At 40.5% G+C, this 21,488-nt stretch overlaps 1 protein-coding gene across 9 annotated transcripts in view; it reads left to right on the forward strand.

Annotated features, from left to right (window-relative positions):
- tnrc6c1 (trinucleotide repeat containing adaptor 6C1) overlaps positions 1-21,488 on the forward strand; it is a 693,384-nt gene that overhangs the window by 89,270 nt on the left and 582,626 nt on the right. The window contains exon 1 of one of the 9 annotated variants that reach the window (XM_088000548.1): positions 1,073-1,087. The exons of the other annotated variants lie outside the window; for them this stretch is intronic. The gene's annotated coding sequence lies outside the window, so the exon portion shown is untranslated. Of the gene's footprint in view, positions 1-1,072; positions 1,088-21,488 lie in introns of those variants that run through there. 9 annotated transcript variants of the gene reach the window in all.

Raw genomic sequence — 21,488 nt, forward strand, 5'->3', positions numbered from 1 at the left:
TGTACGAAGAGAATTCAAGAGCTCGGGGCAATTAGGCTATGAGGGAAACAACCCACAGTGACAGAGGAGGATGAATTAAAATTCAGGATACTCAAGAGGTAAGATTTTGACCAATTCAGATTGCCGTGAATTGTGCGTCTGGGTGAGATTATAAAGATGAGGACAAATGAAATGATTTCAACATATGGTTAAAAATTTTAAAATTGAGATATTGTTTGATCGTGAACCAATCTAAGGCAGTGAACGCTGATAGAGGAACAGGACTTTGTGAGAGTAAAGACATGAGCAGAAAAGTTTTCAATTATTTCATTTTATTGAGGGCGGAAGGTGGGAGGCCAGCTTGAGGTGCACTAGAAAGATCAAGCCTGGAATTAACAAAGCTATGAGTGAGGGTTTCATCAGCAAATGAGCTGAGACAGGGAAAAAGTCAATGTACAAATCGACAGTCTTTGTGATGGTTTAAATATGTGGATAGAAACTTTTCTCAGGTGATGAAGGGCTTTTACTTGTAATGTCGATTCTCCTGTTTCTCGGATGCTGCCTGACCTGCTGTGCTTTTCCAGCACCACACTCTCGACTCTAATCTCCAGCATCTGCAGTCCTCACTTTCGCCTAGTCAGGTTCAGTTATGTCAATTGTGATGACAAATGTAGTTTGGTTTTCAAAATATTGATATACAAGGGCTAGCTACTTTTGTGAAGGAGTGTCTTTAAAAATCAAGATGATAAAGTCCTTCTGGAGTAGTGACTTGCTCTTGTATTTGCCAAATAGCAGTTAACTGCAGACCACTGAAATGTTAATGGAAAGATCTTTATACTGTAGTGTTTAAAAGAAGTGGAATAAACATAAGGCCATTATATTTCATTTCAGTTCAGAAGAATGTAGGGAGTTTTGTTTAAATTCGTTTCAGAAGTAGTTTACTTTAGAAGGAATTGTTGTTACATTTAGAAAACAATTTACCTTCTCTCCTATAAACGGAAGCATTGTTTCTTTCTTCAGAATGTAGGTTCCCACATTATTCACCATCGTTTGAATTTGGAGGCAATGGAAAAGATTATTATTGTACTTCAAGAAAAAAATACTCAAGGTATGATCATCATGACACAAGGAAGTTGAAAGGGCTTTTTAGTGATGCCCATTAATTGAAGGAAATGATTTGAAATGATTGAAAATTAGATTGACTCGTTGATAGGGTGGATGCTTTATAGTGACACCACTGGTTATTTGGAAAACTTCAACTGAAAATAGAATAGATCAATCTATCAGTTCTGTAGGTTTTAAATATAATATTTAATTATCACCAATCCACTGTGCAGTTCCTCATATCAAACATCCAGGCTGTAAATGTGAAAAATAAAGCTTTTAATGTGTATTTCTTTTTTCTCTGAATACATGACAGTTGGCAGAAAAGTCTGGAAAGTAGCAGCTTCTTATATAAGCATGATTATTTATGCAAGGGAGTGGATCTGTATATCTGCTACAGCTCTTTGGTTGGTTAACTATGCTGCATGGAGCAGGCAGTAATGCAAATAGCCAAACAAATGTGAAATTGATTTTCTCCTTGTGGTTCACAGGAAGAAGGAGGGGAAAAATATAATTTATTTTTTCTCCACATCACTGAATAATGTGTTTTGTTTAGCATTTTGAATTTTGCATCTGCATGCTTGTCAATTCATCAATAAGATTTCAATTAGTTTGGTGAAATAAAAAAAAAATTGGGCTATGAAAGATCCAATTTTTGCACATTGGTTATTTTGCTAATTGAGAGTACAACCAATAACACAACCTATTCCTTCACAAAATAACATTCCTTTCGTTGTGTAGAAAGCGAGCAGTTTAGAGAAACTTTAAACATTATCAAAAAGAACATAATGAAAAATTCATTATTGAAGAGTATATTTTGTTTTTAAATCTTTACATTCCACCTGCCAGCCTAAGGTTCCAAACAATGCTTGCAACACAAGATCAAATTGTTCACGTGATGGTGGATGCACTTGCATTTCACTGAGCCTATCTGTGTGCAAAATTATGGCTACACTCTGTTACCAGCTTGAAACTAAACACAAACGTTGTTTGTTCTCAATTGTTATTGTGATGATTGGTTATTAGTGGGACAGCAGTACTGGCAATTTCAGAAGCAGTGATGTTGAATTAATACAGATAGCTCCTTGCAGTAATAAAATATATTCATCTTTTTAAATGTTTATCAAGAAATCAACAAAATCAAGAGTCTTCTAAATTATAACTATTCAATACAGCTTTATTTTGTTCAGATTTGCTTCCTTTGTAACTATTCCCAATAAATAATGTCTGTGTTTTTATTTTTTTTTATAAAATAAACCCCTATTTCTCTCCAGTTCATGTTGCGCACACTGAGAAAGGGAGACAGCTTGTATGTACAGAACAATATCTGAAGGGCAGAGCTTTCGATCAATCTTTGACCTAATCCCTAAGTGAAATATGACGTAGATACTTTGCATTGATACTGATACAAATCAAGAATGTGAAAATGTTCAGGTGCCAGAAACATTGAATAGGATGGAGGAAACACTGATAACATTGGCTAATCAGCAGGGAACAATTGAAGAAACATAGCCCTTTTTTGTTTTTATATCTTGAAAACATAATTTCACTAGAAAATTATCCATGTGACTTAAAATATACAAGAGAGATTAACAGCCCTCCAGTTTTTGGTGCTGCCTCAGCTCTCCAGTATCTTCGGTGCTTTCTGAGAACCTTGATGATTCCAACTGCCTGACTTGCACAAGGGTAAAACAATCAATTCCTACTGGAGCCCAATCCTATGAAGTTCACATTAGAGTTTCAACGCTTTTACGATGAATTGTTCCACAACCCAGAGGGATTGCGAGAGGACAGTACAGGGCAGTTGTTGAGGATAAAATAACAAAGTAATGCTGGGAGTCTTATTTTAGTTATCTATGCTTAAACAAAATCTGGATAGAAATATAACAACAGGGTGTATGCTTGGTTTCATTTAGATTGACATGTTTTAGACTGTATCACCATGGGAGAATATGCATTGAAAATTAGAATCTGACTGCTCTTCCTTTATTTTAGCGCAACCAATTGTGTCTTTGAGTTTTGCTGCTCTCCGTTGCCCCCTTCTGTTACTGTGTATGAACTATGAAGCTGTGAGTGTTCATTATTCAGATGAACAGATTGCTTAAATCAAAATAATTTACTGGCAGAGTAATTTATGCCTGTGGAACATAGCAGTTGCCATTACACAACACTTTTTTTCTCTCTTGATTTTTCTTTGTTGTCCTTTTACAGCTTTTGAAATAGGCAGCAGGAGCCTGTCACATCACTGACAGCACGTTGCTTTGTTAATGCCACTTATGTTCCGTTACCACAAAAGCCGACCCAATTTAACCTGCTTTAAAATGGGATTCTAATCAGAAGCCCTTTTTAAAGGTAAAATATTAAGGTGTCTGAAATGTTGATTTTTCATTAATCAACTTAAGAATGCCTAAGGTTATTGGCTTTTGAACGGTATATCGAATACTTTGAAAGAAAATAGCTTAAATTATTTGGGGGAACATGAGAAAAGTGCTGACAAAAACAGTTTATTTCAGCAGACATATTCAAAGTAAAACAACAAAGTGGTTCCTCCTTTTCAATCCAAAAGGCCCTGTCACTAAAAATTCCTAAACCCGAAAGATTATACTTTGAATTTTTTTGTCATAGAATCATAGAGATGTACAGCACGGAAACAGACCCTTCGGTCCAACCCGTCCATGCCAACGAGTTATCCCAACCCAATCTAGTCCCACCTGCCAGCACCCGGCCCATATCCATCCAAACTCTTCCTATTCATATACCCATCCAGATGCCTCTTAAATGTTGCAATTGTACGAGTCTCCACCACTTCCTCTGGCAGCTCATTCCATACACATACCACCTTCTGCATGAAAACGTTGCCCCTTAGGTCCCTTTTATATCTTTCCCCTAAACCGATGCGCTCTAGTTCTGGATTCTCCCAACCCAGGGAAAAAGACTTTGTCTATTTATCCTATCCATGCCCCTCTTAATTTTGTAAACCTCTATAAGGCCACCCCTCTGAAGCTCCAGGGAAAACAGCCCCACCCTGTTCAGCCTCTCCCGATAGCTCAAATCCTCCAACCCTGGCAACGTGCATGTCAACTCCAATTTTGGTGTCATCTGCAAACTTACTAACTGTACCTCTTATGCTCACATCCAAATCATTTATATAAATGACGAAAAGTAGAGAACCCAGCACCGATCCTTGTGGCATTCCAATGGTCACAGGCCTCCTGTCTGAAAAACAACCCTCCACCCCACTCTCTGTCTTCTACCTTTGAGCCAATTCTGTATTCAATTGGCTAGTTCTCCCTGAATTCCGTGAGATCTAACCTTGCTAACTAGTCTCCCATGGGGAACCTTGTCGAAGGCCTTAATGAAGTCTATATAGATCACATCTACCGCTCTGCTCTCATCAATCATCTTTGTTACTTCTTCAAAAAACTCAATCAAGTTTGTGATACATGATTTCCCACGCACAAAGCCATGTTGACTATCCCTAATCAGTCCTTGCCTTTCCAAATACATGTTCATCCTGTCCCTCAGGATTCCCTCCAACAACTTGCCCACCACTGACATCAGGCTCACTGGTCTATAGTTCCCTGGCTTGTCCTTACCACCCTTCGTAAACAGTGGCACCACACTAGCCAACCTCCAGCCTTCCGGCACCTCACCTGTTACTATCGATGATATAAATATCTCAGCAAGAGGCCCAGCAATCACTTCCCTAGCTTCCCACAGAATTCTGGGGTCCACCTGATCAGGTTCTGGGGATTTATCCACCTTTATGCATTTCAAGATATCCAGCACTTCCTCCTCTGTAATATAGACATTTTTCAAGGTGTCACCATCTATTTCCCTACATTCTATATCTTCCATGTCCTTTTCCACAATAAATACTGATGCAAAATACTCATTTAGTATCTCTCCCATTTTCTGCGGCTCCACACGAAGGCCACCTTGCTGATCATTGAGGGGCCATATTCTCTCCCCAGTTACCCTTTTGTCCTTAATGTAGTTGTAAAAACCTTTGGGTTCTCCTTAATTCTATTTGCCAAAGATATCTCATGTCCCCTTTTTGCCCTCCTGATTTCCCTCTTATGTATATTCCTACTTAGGCATACGCCTTCCCTTTCACCCTAACAGGAATATACTTTCTCTGGATTCTCGTTATTTCATTTCTGAAGGCTTCCCATTTTCCAGCCATCCCTTTATCTGCGAACATGTACCCCAATCCAATTTTGAAAGTTCTTGCCTAATACCATAAAATTGGCCTTTCTCCAATTTAGAACTTCAACTTTTAGATCTGGTCTATCCTTTTCCATCACTATTTTAAAATTAATGGAATTATGGTCGCTGGCCCCAAAGTGCTCCCCTACAGACACCTCAGTCATCTGCCCTGCCTTGTTTCCCAAGAGTAGGTCAAGTTTTGCACCTTCTCTAGTAGGTACACTCACATACTGAATCAGAAAAGTTTCTTGTACACACTTCACAAATTCCTCTCCATCTAAACCCTTAACACTATGGCAGTCCCAGTCTATATTTGGAAAATTAAAATCCCCTACCATAACCACCCTATTATTTTTACAGATAACTGAGATCTCCTTACAGATTTGTTTCTCAATTTCCCTCTGACTATTAGGGAGTCTTTAATACAATCCCAAAAAGATGATCATCCCTTTATTATTTCTCAGTTCCACCCAAATAACTTCCCTGGATGTATTTCTGGGAATATCCTCCCTCAGTACAGCTGTAATCCCTAATCAAAAACGTCACTCCCCTTCCTCTCTTGCCTCCCTTTCTATCCTTCCTGTAGCATTGTATCCTGAAACATTACACTGCCAGTCCTGCCCATTCTTGAGCCATGTTTATGTAATTGCTATGATATCCCAGTCCCGTGTTTCTAACCATGCCCTGAGTTCATCTGCCTCCCCTGTTAGGCCTCTTGCATTGAAATAAATGCAGTTTAATTTATTAGTCCGACCTTGTCCCTGCCTGCCCTGACTGTTTGACTCGCTTCTGTTCTCAGCTGTACCAGTCTCAGATTGATCTTTTTCCTCACTATCTCCCTGGGTCCCACCCCCCACCTTACTAGTTTAAATCCTCCCGAGCAGCTCTAGCAAATCTCCCTGCCAGTATATTAGTCCCCTTCCAATTTAGGTGCAATCCATCCTTCTTGTACAGGTCACTTCTACCCCAAAAGAAATTCCAATGATCCAAAAATGTGAATCCTTCTCCCATACGCCAGCTCCTCAGCCATGCATTCATCTGCTCTATCCTCCTATTCCTGCCCTCAGTAGCTCGTAGCACCGGGAGTAATCCAGATATTACTACCCTTGAGGACCTCCTTTTTAAATTCCTGCCTAACTGTCTGTAATTTCCCTTCAGAATCTCAACATTTCCCTTCCTATGTCATTGGTTCCAATGTAGACAATGACCTCTTGCTGGCCTCTCTCCCCCTTGAGAACATTCTGCACCCTCTCTGAGACATCCTTGATCCTGGCACCAGGGAAGCAACATACCATTCTGATTTTTTGCTGCTGGTTACAGAAACGTCTGTCTGTCCCTCGGACTATAGAGTCCCCTAATAAAATTGATCTCTTGGAACCCGATGTACCCTTCGTTGCATTAGAGCCAGTCTCAATACCAGAAACATGGCTGTTTATGCTACGTTCCGCTGTAAATCGATCCCCCACCCCCAACTACATTTTCCAAAACCGCATACTTTGTTTAAAATGGGGATAGCCACAGAAGACTCCTGCACTAACTGCCGACCTCTCTTACCTTTCCTGGAGTTAACCCATCTATGTGACTGTATCTGAGACTTCCCCCCCTTCCTATAACTGCCATCCATCACATACCGTTGCTGTTGCAAAATCCTCATTGCCTCCAATTGTCTCTCCAACCGATCCATTCATTCTGATAGGATCTGCAACCAACAGTATTTATTGCAGACATAATCAACAGTAACCCGCAAACTCTCCTTAAACTCCCACATCTGACAAGAAGTGCATATCACTCAACCAAAGGCCATTTTTGCTCCTTCTCAATCTACAGACCCAGAAGATAACATCATCTTATTCCTCTACAAAACACTGCTCCAGGTTAAATGAATAGTTACGGCTTATATTTTTAGTTTAATCAAGAGACATATCTCAAAAAATATGTAATCAAGAAAGAACCCACTCTACTCACTACTGCAGACTTTCTGTAGGCCACACTTAAAACTATTCACTTCTCTGATTCTGTCCTGTGACTTCACCCAAGCAGTTCCTCCAAGATTAGTTGTGAATTTCACTGTTTGTTAATTTTCCCAGATACACTCCGATGTCCAGTGATACATGAATTCAAACACCAAAGGCAGTAACTGTGGTGGTGTCAGTTTCTTTCTCTCTCCCTCTCTCTCTCTCTCTCTCTCTCCTGCACTGACCTCACCATATGCTTCCTTCATCCTCTCTTCTCCCTTTTAAAAGTGTTGTTGATTTGACTTTTTTTTTCCAAAGTTCCAAAACAATGCAACAGCATATGAAAAAGTAATTGCTGCTACTGGAATTCAAGGAAATAACCTCAAACATGTAATATACCTCAAAAAAAAGGAGCAGCTGTTACTTTTTCATATGCTGTTGCATCCTCCATCTTGGATTACCCTGTTGTTTGCATCAAATTGCCAGGTAGTGTCTGCTAAATGTTATGGTTTTATTGTTTCCTTTCATACATTTCTCTTCCAGCCATTTTGCTTGAAGACTCATTTTTTAACTTGCTTCATTGCTTGTAACTTTTTCCAAATGTTTTTCTCCGTGTCTTTAAGAAAAATCAAATCAGCCTCAAACATTTTGCTTGTCTTTCCTGTCACTGCAGATGGCAACAGTGGTGTTGTGATATTGTTACTGGTCTAGAGATCTGAATGAATAGTTCTGAGATGTGCATTCATATGGCAGTCAATAAATGTACTTTCAATGAATTTAAATAAATCAGACATAAAACACTAGTATCGATAATATGAGGAGGCAGTAACCTATTGGTATTATCTCAAGGATATTAATCCAGAGATTCAGTTATGTTCTCGGAACCCATGTTTGACTCCTGCCACAGAAGATTGTGGAATTTAAATACAACAGAATTCTGAAATTATGAGTCTAATGATAATAATGAATCCAGTGTCAGGTAAAACCTATCTGGTTCCCCAATGATCTTGAGGAAAGAAACCACTCTCCTGGCTACAGATCCACTGCAATATAGATGACTTGTAACTGTCCTCTGGGCAATTAGAGATGGGCAATAAATCTTGGCCTAGCCAGCGATGCCCATATCCTGTGAATGATTTTTTTTAAAAGGCATGTAACTATTGGATTGCAATTAAAAACAAACCCATTAAGGTCCTTTAGCAAAAGGAGCTTTCTATTCTTACCTTCCCTAGTCTTGATGTGATTGTTAACTGCTCCCTGAAATGGTCGAAAAGATATCGCCATCTTCTCAAAGTCAATTGGTCAATAAACATCCAGGGCACCTACACCCACATCCATCTCATAAAAGCTTATCTATACTATTGGTTTGTGCCCAGGATAAGAACTAGTTAGGACATGGTGAAAGAAAGAACATGATACAGGTCAAAGAGATAGTTAGTCGGCCAGGTTGAAGGGAGGAGAATGAAAAAGGGAGCAGTTTAGAGAAAAGGAAGAAATTGAGATAAACCTTTTTAATGTTTGAACAGAACTCAGTAATTACCATTCCCACAATAGTGGGTGAAGTCAGAATATACTTTAAATTTAATAACCGAAAGAATAGCTGATGCTGTAAATCAGAAACAAAAACAGAAATGGCTGGAAAAACTCAGCAGGTCTGGCAGCATCAGTGGACAGAAATCAGAGTTCATGTTTTGGGTTTATGACCAGTTCTGAAGAAGGTTCACTGGACCTGAAACTTTAAATCTGATGCTGCCAGACCTGCTGAGCTTTTTGAGCAATTTTTATTTTCTTTAATACTTTAAATTTAGTCAGATTTTTGAAGGTTATCTGGTGAGAAGAGTTTTCATCACATCCAGCTTGGTCTTTCCTAGTTTTGGATTTTCTCATGAGTTCTATTATATTTTGGGAAGAAAATAATCCAAATTATTTCCCAAACACTTTGGGCACAATTTTCCCCTGCCTGGAGACTGTAAGAAATAATTGGGCGAGTTGGCTCTGGAGAGCTTTTCTCACCAGTTCAGCAATTAAATGCTTGGTGAGGAATATCATTTATGACTGTCCTGGCTTGCCAGCAATTGAAGCCGTCGTGTTGTCACTTTAGGTCGCACCACCTGTTTCCCAGCAAGTAAGAAAGGTGGCAGGACCACGACCCTCTGCCAACTAGGTTAGGTGGGGCCTTCAATTGTCCTAATCTAAGACCAACCCAAAGCAGCCAATGGGAGGCCATGAGGTGGTGCTTAAAAGTCACCTCCCACCCTGGGCGGGTACCGGGGCGGGCTGTCCTAGAGGTGGTCGAAAGGTGTGTCAGGGCGGACCGAGAACTGGAAAGGGCATGGGGTGGACCGAGAACCGGAAGGTGGGTAGGGGCGGGCTGCCTTAGAGTGGTCGGAAGGTGGGAGGGGCGGGGGCTTGCTAGGTCTGTATTGTCTGCACTTTTGTATGTAACGGTATTGTCTAATGTACAAATGTCATTGTCACTGTCTTGTCATACGTGGAACTGGGATTTGAGGTTTGTCCTCCTCTCCCTGTAAAATGGTTGAACGGTAGGGTTTGGGGCCTAGCTTTGCTGCTCCTCTCCCTTGTAAAACTGCTGTCTTTTGTGTACAGCTGTCAATGTTTTTTGTAAACTGTTTTGTAATTTGTTTAATAAAATAAAAAAAAAGTCACCTCCCATCACACAGCATTGCCCTTTGATGTGAAGGGCAGTGTTTGTCACTGGCCACCCGGGTGTGTTCCTATCTTCCTGGTGGTGGAAATTGAATAAAGATTCATGCACTTTGTGTCTTTCACTGTGTCTCACACCTGCACACACACACCATGGAAAAAAAAAATATATAACCAGGAAATTACGTTAGGGCCCGGGTGTCCTTGGAGAAGGAGCACGCGGTGTCGACCAACACCCTGGAGATGTTCAGAAAAAAAAAGTCACCTCCCTGCCCTTGCCTCTGACACCTATGTTGACCCTCTCAATTCTCCCCCCCTTCCCCCACCCCCCCTCCACACCCCATGAGAAATGAAACAAAATGATTTACATAGGAAATGCTGGATGTCTTAAGACGCATAACGGTGGATAAGTCCCCCGGATCTGATCAAATGTACTCCAGAACATTTTGGGAAGCTAGGGAAGTGATTGCTGGGCCCTTTGTTGAGATATTTGTATCATTGATAGCCACCGTTGAGATGCCAGAAGACTGGAGGATGGCTAATGTGGTGCCATTATTTAAGACAGGTGATAAGGAAAAACCGGGAAGTATTGACCAGTGAGCCTGATGTCAGTGATGGGTAGGTTATTGAAGAGAATTCTGAGGAACAGGATTTACATGTATTTGGAAAGGCAGGGACTGACTGTGAATAGTCAACGTGGCTTTGTGCATGGGAGGTCATGTCTCAATGACTTGGTTGAGTTTTTTGAAGAAGTGACAAAGAAGGCTGGTGAAGGCAGGGACGTAGACATTATCGATATGGACCTCAGCAAGGCTTTCAACAAGGTTCCACATGATAGCTTGGTTAGCAAGGTTAGATCACATGAAATCCAGGGAGACCTAGCCATTTGGACACAAAATTGACTTGAAGGTAGGAGGTAGAGAGTGGTGGTGAAAGGTTGTTGCTATGACAGGAGGCCTGTAACCAGTAGTGTGCTGCAAATATCGGTGCTGGGTCCACTTCTTTTTCTCATTTATATAAATGATTTGGATTTGAATATAGGAGGAATGATTAGTAACTTTGTAAATTACACCAAAATTGTTGCGGTAGTGGACAATGAAGAAAGTTATCTCAGAGTACAATGGGACCTTGATCAGATGGGCCAAATTGGCTGATTAAGTTTAATTTCAATAAATGAGAGGTGTTGCATTTTGGAAAGGCAAATCAGAATAGGTCTTATACACTTAATGTTAGGGTCGCGGGGTTGTGTTGCCAAAGAAAGAGATCTTGGGTGCAAGTCCATAGTTCCTTGAAAGTGGAGTTGCAGGTAGATAGATAGTGAAGAAGGCATTTGGTATGCCTGTCTTTATTAGTCAGTGCATTGAGTATAGGAGTTGGGATGTCATGTTGTTCTGCACAGAACATTGGTGAGGCCATTTTTGGAATACTGCTTTCAGTTCTGGTCTCCCAGCTATAGGAAAGATATTGTTAAACTGGAAAGGGTGCAGAAAAGATTTGCAAGGATGTTGCCTTGGTTGGAGGGTTTGAGCTATAGGGAGAGGTTGAATAGGCTGGGGCTGTTTTCCCTGGAATGTCGAAGGCTGAGAGGTGACATTATAGAGGTTTATAAAATCATGAGGGGCATGGATAGGGTGAATGGTCAAGGTCTTTTTCCCAGGGTATGGAAGTCCAAAACTAGAAGGCGTAGGTTTAAGGTGAGAGGGGAAAGATTTAAAAGGATCTAAGTGGCAATTGTTATCACATAGAGGGTTATGCATGTCAGGAATGAATTGCCAGAGGAAGCAGTAGAGGCTGGTACAATTACAACATGAAAAAGACATCTGGATGGGTATCTGAATAGGAAGGGTTTAAAGGGATATGGGCCAAATGCTGGCAAATAGGACTAGATTAATTTTGGATATCTGGTCAACAAGGATGAGTCGGACCAAAGGGTATGTTTCTGTGCTGTACAACTCTATGCTTCTGTGACTGTATTAACCTCCTTATTGTTTGGTCCCCTGAAGATGATGTCTCCATTACAATGCATAACTCTCAGGTCAGCACTGAACAAAATGATTGCAGCTCATTCAGCCAACTTTCTTGGTGGTTGATTGGAGAGTCAGTCATTACTGAACACATTTGCCCCTATACACAGGCCACAAAATTGAAAATCTCCACCTTAAGGTCTTTAATGAAGGAAAGACAATCTGTCAGGATCATTTCTTCTTGGGTACCACAAGTTGAATATTCCCAAAATTTAGGTAACTATCTGTCTTGGGATATTTAATGGAGAGTTTCCCTCTGGGGAACTTTTTTCAAACAATTTCATACTACTCAGCCATTAAATATGCTCTGTGCCTGCATGGTGCTGCACTTCTGCAATCTAGCATTGAAGATCTCATGGTACTCAAACTACCAGTACATTTTAAACCCCAGCTGAGCACCTTTTCAAATGCTACTAGCTTGATTTGAAGTTAGTGCTGTATCCATGGTCTCAGGAATGTGTAGCTTTAGTGCAAGAAAGTCAATGACTGCATGTCATAGGGGAAGTGCCACTATCTCCCCTCTGCTATACCACAATCACTAACTCTGCCATTGCAAGATCCCACCAAGGTTTATGTTCTACCACGTCCAATATTACATGCAGCATCTTCCCACAATGGCTGTCACCCATCAGGATCTCCCCAAAACTACTAATGTTTTCTGCCCTCTGAACTTCTGACTCTATCACTTGTGAAACCCCACCACCTTTCCTGACTGAGCACAGTCCAGCCCCGTGACTGAACATAGCTACCTTTGAGTGGACTAAGGACTACTTCCCTTTAGACTTTCAGACATGGCCATATCATTGAAGTGCAGTCCTAGGATTGTTGCTGTTCAGGTGCTGGCACTTGCAGCGGTGTTCGCTGCACCTGCTATAGATGTGACATGATGGCAAGATGTCTTACACCAGCATGTCTATCCCTTGACCATTCATTGCTGGCAAACTTAACAGCCATGTCTGGCTTTCTCTTTGTATTAAATGACAAGACAAGCAAGTTAGAGATGTTGTGAGCATTTAAGTAAGCACAAAGTGAGTGCATGCTAAGTGCATTATGATCTCTAAGACACATTCTGTTCCAAAGTGTAAGTTAGATGCCCCTGCCTGCAAGCAAATCAATCTCACAGCGGCATTTCAGCAGAAGGTGTGGGTGGATGAGCTCCAAAGTGCAGTATTCAACTGATGAGCCGTACTTTATATTAGTCTGAAATGTATCATGATCGTTTGATAGTGCTGGTGCTTTGCTGATATCAACCGCTGTGGACAGAGGGTGCAGGCAGTTGCTGCCCACAGAGTATACTCTGAGATGTTGAACAGTGCTGGTTAAAAGGAGGCCCAAAGGAGACTCTAGCGAGCTGCAGCTAATAATTTTGACTTTCAAGTTGGAAATGGTGCTGTCTAGTGTCTTTCTGGTATCTGGGAAAACAGCAACCTGGATATAAATGAAGCATAATAAGGTTAATAATATGATACTAATTATATGCAAATAGATGCCCCACATCACTAGAGAGATTCTTGACCAGCCATTGGAATCTTAAGTGATAAATTGGGCATTTTTTCTCAAAGTGAAAAATATCTTACTATATTTTCAGAACTGTTTCACCCATGTCATTCAGTGACTGAGAAAGTTCAGTCCCATGTATAACTGCACTTCTTGCATTCACCTTGTTTATGTGTATGACTAAGGGAAAAAAAATGAAACAAGAAAATCTTTCAAGGTGATGAAATTCAGGTAGATTTCTCCCAGGCCTCTAAAACCAGTTGATTAAAATTGCCGTATATTGCTTTGCATTACAACTTACCCAATGGAAATTTGACAACCATTAATGTCACTTTCATGGTCCTAGCAGTCTAGAAACATCACTGTTGAAGTCAACTATTTGATCATGATATCTCTTTGTGTTACAGCTTTCAAACTATTCCTCAAACAGTCAAAACAGTATTACTTACATTTGACGAGTGTCAGTTCCACATATCTACCGGAGCAAAAACAAAATTATTCTAATTTGTCCATTTGTTGAGGCTCATTAATTTATAGTTGTGTCCTCTTCCTCTGTCAGGGATAAAATGAATAATGAATTACCTGTTTACGTTTTTATTATGCATGCTTTTTAGCATTTTGAAGAGTTAGCCATCCCCACTTTTCTCACCAGTATAAACTAGATTAACATAATGAGCTTCATAATTTCAAACCTTTAAATCCTGAATCCTTTTCTTCTCTGAACTCTCTCATGCACCAGGTTGGATCCTAAATTTAGATGTGTTCAAATGAAGTGATAATGTTGCATTTCAAAATTAAATAAAATTGTCCTCATTGTAAAAAAAAGCTAAGTATAGCCTTTCTCTGAAGGGCTGAGAGTTGCACGTAAATCTGGTCACTTATCAACCTGTACATTTTTTTAAGCATTGTTTCTATTCTCTGCAACAGTTTACAACTATCAGCATGAACCATTGCCTGTTAGTCCTCACACTGTGGGTTATGTGGGTTCTGTTTCATGAAGGAGGGTGCCTGTCAATGTGATTATGGATAAAGGAGTCTTTGCACTCTTGAGGATGGCTGTGTCATTTCCAGTCCAGGAGTATAATCAGAGTAACTATGAAACGCATGGAAAGTGTCAGCACAACTGACTGAACAAATTGATCATTTTGGAGTATTTAAACTGAAAAGCTGTTGTTGACATAACAAAATTTTAGTTACTAGATTTAGTTTTGTTGTTGGAAATGTGTTGCTGGAAAAGCGCAGCAGGTCTAGTTTTGTTGTTGGTGAGTTAAACAGGACTGATATCCCTGCTGTAGCTAAAATAAGCAAAATATTTTCCTTAGCTGAATTTCAATTGTTCTAGCACCAGCTTAATGTCCTTTTAAATGTAGGACATGAAGGATGAAATAGACTCTGAGGGCTTTCATTTGGAAGGACATTTTGGGGCAAAAATTGTCTTCATGGCAGTTATGTAGCTGCTGGCATCCTCCTTACCATCTGCCAAAGGTCTGGATTATAACCTCAGGATTTGGAACTGATACAGTTTCTGTTGAATAATAAGTCAAAACTTATTCCGGTTTGCATCCAGTTGTGAAAGTTCTATGTTCATACCAATCAAGTACATTAGTATGGAAAAGCGAGCATGAACTAAACACAAAATGGTATGTGTCATGCATACTTAAGAACATTAAAAGTTCACCATGCTGTTTTGATTTTATTGTTGTAAGTGCTTGGACCAGGAATCATTATCCATTCACCTTCAAAATTTGCAGAAGTCATTGGAGTTTCACAGAAGAAATAACTAGACTATCCAAAACAGAGAAACCATAAGAAGAAAGAGAGATCTAAGAAGCTATGAAATATATGTGGCTTCTTTTGTTTGGAAATCAGATGTTACAATAGCTCGTCTGAGCTGATGTCAGTAAAACAGATCAGCATTGTAAGCTGACAGTGGCTGCGTTTTGTCATTTATGTAGGACCTGGCAAACTGTATTTCAGAACCAAATTGGCTGCTATTAGATGTTTTGAACTGAAAGCAGGGCATTGAAGTACTTTGAAAAACAAAACATCCTTAATGTATGGGCTGCCAAAAGGAAAAAAAGAGACAGGCTTTACATAATATAAAAACAGACAATTGAAGCTTTTCACTATATTTTACTGTATTATTCACTGTAAAATGCAAGTGACAATAAATTATTCAAATTCAAATTCAAAATGAAGTAGGCAGCCACACTGATCTCCTCTTAACATTTGAAAGGGTTTGAGATATGCCCTGAATGATGCAAGTATGATCAAAGAGTATAAAGGCAATAGAAGACATGGTTTTAACTGAAAGGGGTTTAATGTCTTCAAAATTATCTGAGTTTGAGTCTTCTGCATCAACTGATTCATTGCAATTTGCATTTTCGTTGATTGGTCCTTTCTTCATCATGAAATATACTTCATTTGAAAAGCTGCCAAATGCTGTATTGCTTTATGCCATCCTTTTATAGTGCAACCACCAGGCTGAGACAAGTATATGCAGTATTGGTTCTAGCTTCATTTATCACACCATCTCCAAATGAAATGCTTCTGCCTGAAACAGAGTTGAAATTTTAATGTTTTTCGTGTGTCCACAGTATTTGAATCACAGTGCTCAATGTGGAAAATAGGAGACTGCCTTCTGCAGGTGAGTCTCAAGCAGCTTTGGCTCAATTACTACTCTATGTAAACGAATGGGTTTCAAGCCAACAAGCATATAAACATACAAATTAGGACATATGAGGAAAATTCAACCCTTGAGCCTGTTTAATAAGATCATGGCTTATCTCAATGCAGCTTCCACTTTCCTGTCTATTGTCTACACTCTTTGAATCCCTCGTCAATCAAGAATCTATCTAACTCAGCCTTAAACATATTCAGTGATCTTGCCTCCACTGCTATCTGGGAAATACAGTTCCATAGGTCTGACCTTTCCAAACTTTTCTCATGAGATAAGCCCTTCATCCCAGGAATCAGTTAAGTAAACCTGTGCACAATGCATCTATGCCCTTTCATAAATAAGGAGAGCTAAACTTTACACAGCACTCCAGATTTGGTCTTTCCAACATAATGTGAAAAGAATTCCCAAAATTTATATTCCCTTCCCCTTGCAATAAACAATACCATATCACATGCCTTCCTCACTACTTGCTGCACCTTCATATTAAGTTATTGCAATTCATTTGCTATGCTGGGATACCCAGGCCTGATCTTTCCCTATTTTGGTGAAGTGTCAGTTTGAGGAGTTTTGTGGAATGTTTTTCTAAGTGAACCATAGCAATTTTTCTCACACAATCTTTCACTATTATTAATTAAGCTCCTTTACTATACATCTAGGATCACTGCACCCTTCTTATTGAATTATGTAGTTGTGGAGGTGGAAGTGCTGACTGAAGCTGGAATCTTTCAGCATAAAAACTTTGGGTGTGAGGCTTTAAACCTTAGCTGCACAAAAATGCCACAAATGTCCATTCCAAGTTTGTGTTTTCATTTTGAAAGGAGGTGGGTGAGGAAGGAAAACCATGATGTGGAGATGCCGGTGTTGGACTGGGGTGGACAAAGTTAAAAATCATACAACACCAGGTTATAGTCCAACAGGTTTAATTGGAAGTACAAGCTTTTAGAGCACTGCTCCTTTGTCAGTCAGCTAGCTGGACTATAACATGGTGTTGTGTGATTTTTAACTTAAGAATGTGTAGTTAGAGTGGACAGGATCTGGAGGTCCTGGTCGATGGGATTGTGGAGCGACAGGCCATGATCTCCCTCAGGACCACCAGTGTAGGCAGTGGCATCAAACCCTACCAGCTGGGTCAAAGATAACCCTCAGGTCATTGCCATTTCCAATGATTGGAAGGAGTACATAGCTGTGTCACAAGAAGCTCAATGATTTTCTGTGCTTCGCAAGAGTAAATGCGACCATCATCCCTCTGCTACCTGATAATTATTCCAACATTGCTATTACTTGGTAATCAGCAGGAGGTTTCCTAGCCCATGACCTGATGTCATGAGACTTCATGGTATCTGCAGTCAATGTAGTGAACTCCCAGGTCAACTTTATCCTCTCTGTATACTCAGCAGAGGTGGTGGCACCGTAATCCAAGATCAAGCATGATAGCGTTGGGAACAGAGGATGGATAATGTCAAATACCCTATTAACATCCAAACTCGGCTGCTAATACATTAGTTTCATTGAAGACAGGTTTAAGCACTGATTGTATAATTTCCAGCACCCACAGTATTTTGTCGTCATGCCTGACTATTTACATCAGGAAGCAAGGCAAGACAAAGATTTCTTACCTGCAAGTTCTAAATGAAGTGGCAGTGTGCTCAAAGACTAGACAAGGCAGAGGTGTTGACAGCAGGCAAGGAAGCACAAAGCAAGTGTGCATTAATAAAGGAAGCTAAGAGCCTTGGGATGGGTCCATGAGGTGGTTGTGTCCCTGTACATAATGCAATCTGCCAGGGCATTACAATGTAGGGTGTCAGTATGCTTCAAAATGCAGTGCTGAAATGCTAAGGTGTGTTCTGAGGTAGTTCAAGATCTGCCATGATAATGCAAGGAGGCTGGTGGTTTGCCAAAGCCAACTTCCTAAGATGAAAGGTGGAAGCAATTGCTACCCATATGGTGTACCACAAAAGAATAATGGCCAACATAGAAGCTTAGAGAAGACATTGGTTAGCTGCACCCATCAGGTAACCAAGGCCCCAGGTGACTGGGGATTGGCACCATTTAGCTTTTCACTGGTACCTGGCAGAATTGTAAACCGCATTTGAATGAGGCAAAACTAGCCAATAATGAGATGCTAATGCATGCAAATAAGGTTCTTGACACATACTAACAAGATTCTTGTGTAGTCATTGAAACCTTAAGAGGGAAATCAGACATTTTTCTCTGTGTCAAAAATTTCATTTTTTATTCTTGCTGCATTCTTCCAAATTTCTCGTCATTACCCATGCCACTCAAAAGCTAGAATAATTCTGCCGCTAGATTCCTTTGTACCTGAGAATTCTCAGTTTTTATTCCATTTGTATAATAGGCAATTTTTCTATTCTTCCTGCAGAATAGACAAGTTCATATTTTACCACCTTATACTATATACATTACGATGGCACAGGAGATAAGTTCTCTTTGAAATCAGGACTTTGCATATCTACTGTTGTTTGCTTTACTTTTGTCTGGTTCAGGCAAGTGCTGTTATAAAGCTAGAGTTGTCATAGTCCTAGCAAATCATAGGACTACTCTCTCATTACAGGGAGATGTCTGGGGGTAGTTTAACCTCAGGCATGGTAACCTCAGCTGGAGTGGGAATGGTATGCATGCTGATGACGTCATTCTGCATTGTAAACCAGCCACCCAGCTAACTGAGCTAACCATAGGAGTCAGTTAGGAAAGACCAAATCATGTTTCAGACTATACCGTAAATCACATATTTTAAGTTAGAAGCAGTTATATAAATATATGATTAATTTTGTTTTTAACAGGTACACATAATTTAAAGGCATAATTGTTGGCATTTTTTAAATTCACACTTGGGACATTGGCATCATTAGCTCGGCCAGCTTTTATTACCCATTCCAAGTTGCCCTGGAGAACATGATGGTGAGCTGCCTTCAAGAACTACTGCAGTCCATGTGCTGGAGCCTTTAGGTAGGGAATTTCAGGATTTTGAATCAGCAACAGTGCAGTAACAATGATATATTTCGGAACCAGGATGGTGAAAGGCTTGAAGGAAATTTACAGATGGTGCTGTTCCCAGGTATCTGATGTTCTTTTCCTTCCAGTTAAAAGTGGTTGTGGCTTTGGAAGTTGCTGTCTAAAGATCTTTGCTGAATTTCTGCTACTGAACATACGTGGTGCAGGGAATGGATGCCTGTGGTTGTGGTGCCAATCAAGTAGGCTGTTTTCTCCTGGATGTTGTCAAGCTTTTTGAGTGTTGTTGGTGCTGCACCCATTCAGGCAAGTGGGAAGTATTCCATCACACTCATGGCTTGTCCCTTGTAAATGGTGGACAGGCTTAAGGGAATCATAAGATGAGTTACTCACTGCAGTGTTCCTAGCATCTGACCTGCTCTTTTAGCCATTATATTTATGTGGTGAGTCCAGTGAATTTTCCTCAATGGTAACTCCCAGGATGCTGATCGTGATGGATTCAGTGATATTAACACCATTGAATGGCAAGGGGGTTGGTTAGATTACCTCTTATTGGAACAGATCATTGCCCAGCATTTGAGTGGTGGGAACATGACTTCCCACTTGTCAGCCCCTGGTCTTGTTGCATTTGAGCATGGACTGCTTAAATATCTAAAGAGTCGCAAATTGTGCTGAACATTGTGAAATCATCAGCGAGCATCCCTATTTCTGACCTTATCACTGAGGGAAGGTCATTTATGAAGCAGCTGAAAATGGTTGGGCCTAGTTCACTGCTCTGAGGAACTCCTGCAGAGATGTCCAGGAGTTGAAATGACTGACCTCCAACAGCCACAGCCACTTTCCTATGTGCCAGATATGACTCCAATCAGCAGGAAGTTTATCCCTTGATACACATTGATTCCAATTGTGCTAGGGCTCCTTGATGGCACTTTTGGTCAAGGGCTTCCAAGGGCTTCACTCACCTCGCCTCTGGAATTCAGTTCTTTTTTTTTCTATGTTTGAACCAATACTATAATAACATCAGGAGCTGAGTGACCCTGGAGGAACCCAAACTGGGTGTCACTGAGCTGGTTATTGTGAGCAGGTGCTGCTTGATCACACCTTCCATCGTTTCCATCATGATCGAAGAAGACTGATGGAGTGGTAATTGGGTGGGTTGGATTTGTCCTGCTTTTTGTGTACAGGATATACCTGGACAATTTGCTACATTTTCTGGTAGATGCCAATGTTGTGACTGTACTAGAAGAGCTTGGCTAGAGGAGCGTAAATTCAGTGCTATTGCCAGAATGTTGTCACTGCCCAATACCTTTGCAGTATCCAGTGTCTCTAACTATTCCGTGATATCATAGGGAATGGATCAAATTGGCTCAAGACTGGCATTTGTGATGGATCAATCATTCAGCACTTCTGGTCTAAGATTTCTGCGAATGCATCAGCCTTATCTTTTACACTGATGTACTGGGCTCTTCCATCATTGAAGGTGGGGATATTTGTGGATCAAGTATAATTTGTGCCCTTGGCATCCTCAATGCTTCCTCCAAGAGATGTTTAACATGGAGGAGTATTGATTCATCAGCCGAGGGAGGATAGTATGTGGTAATCAGCAGCAGCTTTCCTTGCTCACGTTTAACCTGATGCCATGAGACTTCATGGGGCCAAGAATCAATGTTGAGGACTCCTGAGTAGTTCCCTCCTGACTGTATACCACTGTGCCACTACCTCTACTGGGTCTGTCTTGCTGGTGGGACAGGACATATCCAGGGATGGTAATAGTGGTGTCTGGGACATTGTCTGGGAAGGTATGATTCCGTGAATATGACTATGCTTAACTTATCTTTGAGACAGCTTTCCAAATTTGACCTAGCCCCCAGATGTTAACAGGGGGTTGCAGCATTGACAGAGTTATTTCTACTGTTGTCTTCCTATTGCCAGATGGTCTGCCCGCTTTCGCTTTTTTGTTAACACATCATAGCAAATGATACAATTGAATGGCTTGCCAGACCATTTCAAAGGGAAGTTGTGAGTTTGGAGTCACATGTAGGTCAGACCAGGTGAGGATGTCTGATTTTGTTCCCTGGAGGACATTAGTAAGCTAGATGTGTTTTTCTGACAATGGTTTCTTGATCATCAGTAGATTTTTGTAGTTTTTTAGTGGTTGTGGATAATAGCAAAGAAATTCTAGCGATGAAATGATCAATATCTGTTAAAATTTCTGGCTCTATGCTCACTATATCACATGTTAGATTAGTTTCCCCACAGTGTAGAAACAGGCCCTTTGGCCCAACCAGTCCACACTGACCCTCCAAAGAGTAACCCACCCAGACCCATTCCCTTACATTTACCCCTGACAAATCACCTAACACACTGGGCAATTTAGCATGGCCAGTTCACCTGACCTGCACATCT

This window comes from Chiloscyllium plagiosum, unplaced genomic scaffold (genome assembly GCF_037043375.1).
Source record: "Chiloscyllium plagiosum isolate Xiang-an unplaced genomic scaffold, Cpla_swu_hap1 HiC_scaffold_25, whole genome shotgun sequence".
NCBI lineage: Eukaryota > Metazoa > Chordata > Chondrichthyes > Orectolobiformes > Hemiscylliidae > Chiloscyllium > Chiloscyllium plagiosum.